General features: G+C 44.9%; 1 long non-coding RNA gene across 1 annotated transcript in view; it reads left to right on the forward strand.

Annotated features, from left to right (window-relative positions):
* LOC143507934 (uncharacterized) overlaps positions 1-1,964 on the forward strand; it is a 12,637-nt gene extending 10,673 nt beyond the window's left edge. Inside the window, exons 2-3 of the long non-coding RNA XR_013129028.1 lie at positions 1,105-1,328; positions 1,628-1,964. This is a non-coding gene — a long non-coding RNA (uncharacterized LOC143507934). The remainder of the gene's footprint in view (positions 1-1,104; positions 1,329-1,627) is intronic.
* Positions 1,965-5,000: the final 3,036 nt, after the last annotated feature.

The following is a 5,000-nucleotide window of genomic DNA, read 5'->3' on the forward strand; positions in this document are numbered from 1 at the left end:
ACCATCAGTGAGCTATTTCACCTTCTGCAGGACGAAACATCTGCTTTTCCAGCTCTAAGGTCGACAGCTTAATCAGATGAAGGGACCGTGTTCCGCTCACCCCCTCACTCCGCAGTCTATCACCCTCACACCAACTTTTTTCAGAAGGTGTTGCCAGCATCTGGCATTTTTGCATAATGTGTGAGGTGTTTGGAGAGGGGCTTGTTCTTGGATGGTACAAATGGCTTTTTTGACCTAGTAATTAGCTTGAGAAGATGCGAGGAAGAGTCTGGTGATGAAGCTTTGTGGCCAGATTTTTGCATGGCTGCATAAATTATCATTTATGAAACTATAATACCCTGCTCTGATGTTGCAGACCCATTAGAAGACGACGTAGCATGATGGCTTTTGTGTGCGAGGTGTTTAGCCATGGAAGTGCATCGTAGCAACATACTGCAAATATGCCGTGCGATATTTCTTACAATAGGGTGATTTACCTTCGAAGGTGCAGTCGAGTGCACTGCCAGTGCCACACACACACACACACACACACACACACACACACAAAACACACATAAAGACATTGCAAACACGCACGCTAAGAGCACAGAGCTGTACACCTCAGATGTTGAAACACGGATATGGATATGGCACGTTTGACACAGGAAGCGTTTAAAATTGTCCTCAGAACAGCTGTCATCACAGAGAAGGAAAAAAAAAAAAAAAAAACAGCAACGCAATTAGGAGTGTCATCCTGGTGATTCATCACCCTCCATTACACCCTCCACAGTGTGAGGGAGAGACACTCTTCACCACTGGCCACTCAACACCTGCATGTCAGGCCGGGCTCCACTGCATTAACGTACTGCCTTGTACCACACACCACTCTACGCTGCACCTCTGAGTGTTACACAGTGGATAATAAAGTCCAGTGGAATACACCAAATCTGAAAGTCTTCACCTCAGACTGGATCACGCTAGGTTGCTAAGCTATGTCTTATTCTCCTTTATAGCAGTGCTTATAACGGTGTTCTGTATTAAGACATCTTTATCAAAGACATGCTGTACCAGGTAACAGCAGCACAACAGTGACTCCCGCGCTCTCTCTCTCTCTCTCAACTGTAGCTCCTCACTCCCAACCAGAAGTCCGTCAGCTCTGAGGAAGCAAGGTGAGCACTTTGAACGTTGTGAAGTTCGAGGAGGTTTCCGTGGTGCCGTGTGGATGCAGCGGCACGTACAGGCCGAGCTGTGATGGAGTGGCCAGTGCCTCGTCGTCTGCCTAAAACCAGAGCAGAAAAGGCTGTGAAATCTTCAAAAGGCACCAGGGTTGATGAGCTCCCAATAGAGAGGTAGGACTTGTGCTTTAAAAGCGGGAGATTTCGCCAGTGTGTGCAATTTTAATTGCGCTCCTATTGCTTGCCCCCAGTCCCTTTCTTTCACCCACCCACTCCCTCTCTCTCTTCCTCTCACTCACTCTCCCTCTTTCTTTCTCTCTCTCTCTGTTTTTCTCCCTCTCTTCCCCTCTCTCTCATCCCTTGCTCCATCTGTCTGGCCTTCAAAGGGAAGCTCATTCACTCTGTTTTAATTTCAGAAAGTAACCCCGAGGACGAAACCAGAGCCACTCATGTGCAAAACTTCTTTATTTCAGAATGACATTACAGTGTTATTGTGGAGCCTGACACCGCAGAGGTTCTCAGGACTCTGAAGTCAACGCTGCCTTCTCCCACAGTGTCGGAGTACAGTGCTCACATGCCCAGCCATAAATGTCTAATCTGTTCAGTAATAAATGCTCATACAAGGAAATAAAAATGAGTCAAAGCTGTAATTTTAAAAATCTTTGAGGCGCGAGGGGCGGACGGTGTGAGATGAGTCATGCTTGTCTGACGGAGGCACTGTGACCAGGAGCTGCCCCCGTGTCAGTGGGACCAGACCTGCCCTCTTTTGTCAAGAACTCCTGGTCATATTTCTTGAGAAAGCCTGCAGGTGGACGGAGCACTGTCCTGACGGAGTGTCCTGACGGATCGCTCCGTGGGAGCGGTGTAAACCGAGCGGGATGCGGTGTCGGCCACCTTAGCCTTCAGCGGCGAACATTCAGACTCGCTCTCCCTCGACCGTAATTACGCCGGCTTTGTTCTCTACCCGCTCTTTGTTTGCACCGCTGTGAAGCGCCGTCAATGTGGTGCAGCTAAACAGGTCAAAGGCACAGAGGGGAGCGTGGCCCGTGTCTGCCGTAAACGTACACCGCCGAGCTGAGGAAACACGGCCTCACTTCACAGGAGGAACACAAAGGAGCTCGCAGCCATGGTGAAGTGGCGAGAGAACGGACCTGTACAGAGGGAGTGGTGCTGGCAGGCTGGGAACACAGAGGACTTGGTTTCAAAATGGACCGTGTGAGGAGGGTATTACATTTACTGTAGAAGAAATGTAGGCCACAGAACCCCCTACCAATTATTCTACTAGGTGGTTGTGTGCCTGTGTGCATGTCTCTGTGTGTGTGTGTGTGTGTGTGTGTGTGTGTGTGTGTGTGTGTGTGTGTGTGTGTATGTGTGTAAAAAAGTCATTAAGCAATTTTCATCAACACATGTACACATATACACATACACATATATAGTATATATATGTGTATATATATATATATATATAGTATATATGTGTATATGTGTTGATGAAAATTGCTTAATGACTTTTACACACACACACACACACACATACATATATATATATATATATATATATATATATATATATATATATATATATATATATATATATATATATATGTGTGTGTGTGTGTGTGTGTGTGTGTGTGTGTGTGTGTGTGTGTGTGTGTGTGTAAAAGTCATTAAGCAATTTTCATCAACACATATATAAACAATGATACCTTTCTCCCATCAGTTCACAGCTTAAACATTTCGATAAAGGAGTCATTTCTTCATTACATTTTCATTTTAGCTGGCATCGCCAGGCAAGTTTCCAAGGCATTTTCAAGAGTGTCAGATATCAAAGGTTATACCAGCATCTTGTTTGTCAAGCAGTTGTTTCAGTTTCTTGGACTTCGCTCCTCTCAAAAGCTTCCGTTTGGGTTCACACACTGATGCCCCAGGCAAAAATCAATGACCATGTGTCTTCCCAGCTGTTTTACCGTATATAACAGGATTTAGCATGTGGGCCTCGGATGTTCTGGCTGTAGCACAAATATGTATCTGCACTGATACTGGGGTTTGCATCTGTCCAGTCCAGCATGTCAGTAAAGGGGAAGCACTCAAACACTCACCAGAAGTGAGAGCTTCTTGCCCATGATGCTTTTTGGCATCAGAATGCCAACCAGGTGCCTCATAGCAGGGATCTACAAAGGGTTAAACGCCGCCCCCTGCCATCATGGCTTAACGGCGCCCGTGATTATTTTCACAAGCTGACCGTATGATTCCTGAAGAGCCCTTCCGAGGCCGTGCGAGGCCGAGGAGTTCTCAAAGAGTTTCGTCAGGAGGACAAATTCGTCATAGTGGGGGGAGAAAAGTTCTCTCTTTTTGTATCCCACCACATTTTATCATGCCGGCCTCTTTCGCCGCACCTTGCCTGGGGTAGCAGTGTGCTGGTTCAGAGGCTTCTTGGGTTCAGCCGGGTTTGGATTTTCAAAAGAGCAGGGCCATTGATCAGGCTGATCTGAGGCCATGAGCAGATCCCGGGATGCAGGCTGGATTTGCAGCTAACGCCTGAGTGTGTCCCTGGGGTGCCAGGCCTAGTAACCCACACACTCACACACACACACACACACACACACACATACTGATACTACTGCATTAAAGCCCAAGTTATAAAAGTCTTCCAAATTTTCTCACCATATACAAATTCACTAAAATTATGTTTAATCTAAAATAAGATCACGTATAATCCCAATGATCTTAGTGAGTTTCTTTCTGTGCCACGTGAGTTTAGGTTCATGTTACGCTATAGGTTATGGCTGGATTTAACATCTATAAATCAGCACTGTTTCTAATTTAACATGGCGAGGGTTTTTAAAGTGGCATGGAATGTGAAAAACAGATGTTGTCACTCTCGTGTAGGAAACAATGGTAGAGAGCCGATCTGTAAACATTATGGATTGTATAACCTGGCACACATATTGCTCCATCATGAATTTCCAAGCGCAGCTACATTGCTTAACCATCTATTTTTAGTCATCATTTTGTGCAGGGTGTAATGTATGCCAGACATGTGCTAATAAAGTGTGCGTTCTAGGACTTTCCTCATCCCACTGTATTAGGATATATTTTGACATTAATTAAGTTGCTTAGTGATTCACAACCTTTGAAAAAAAAAAACTTTAAAGAAATTCAATATTGAGGATCTTGATTCAAGAATGCTAAGCTCCATGTAAGTGAATTAAAACAGTCAGTTCTGCTCTATTTCTAGCGTTTTAATTTGATCAGTATGTTTTAGATCATTTTATAGCACGCTTCATATTTTTGCTTTCTCTGCCTCAACCCTTTGCACTGAGAGCTGTAGTGTGTGTGTGTGTGTGTGTGTGTGTGTGTGTGTGTGTGTGTGTGTGTCCTTCAGCTTGCATAGTACTAGCAGTGTGAGTGTGTGTCTGCCTTATCTAGATGTCCTACTTATTGATCGCAAGACATTACTGATAAAGGAGGAGGAGGAGTGTATCCCCCATCCCTCCTCTCTAATAAACACACACACACACACACACACACACACACACACACACACACACACACACACACACTGTCACTGAGCCAACAGATAATAGTGCACACTGGTCGTAGACTGAGACTAAATCGTCCTAGTGCCATTTAGATTTATTTACCAAATTCTGGATTATAGGATTGTTCATTAAAATGTGGCTCATCAAGAGAGGATTAAAAAGATTATTATATCAAACCATAGCACATCAAGAGCAGAAAAAAAGCTTGAATTAGCCTGTAACAAGCCCAATGCCCAGTCGGACTGAACATGTGCACTACAGACGGGAGCCCTGTGTAACCCTCCTGTGTTCTGTCCTAACCGCA

Source organism: Brachyhypopomus gauderio, unplaced genomic scaffold, assembly GCF_052324685.1.
Source record: "Brachyhypopomus gauderio isolate BG-103 unplaced genomic scaffold, BGAUD_0.2 sc762, whole genome shotgun sequence".
Lineage (NCBI taxonomy): Eukaryota > Metazoa > Chordata > Actinopteri > Gymnotiformes > Hypopomidae > Brachyhypopomus > Brachyhypopomus gauderio.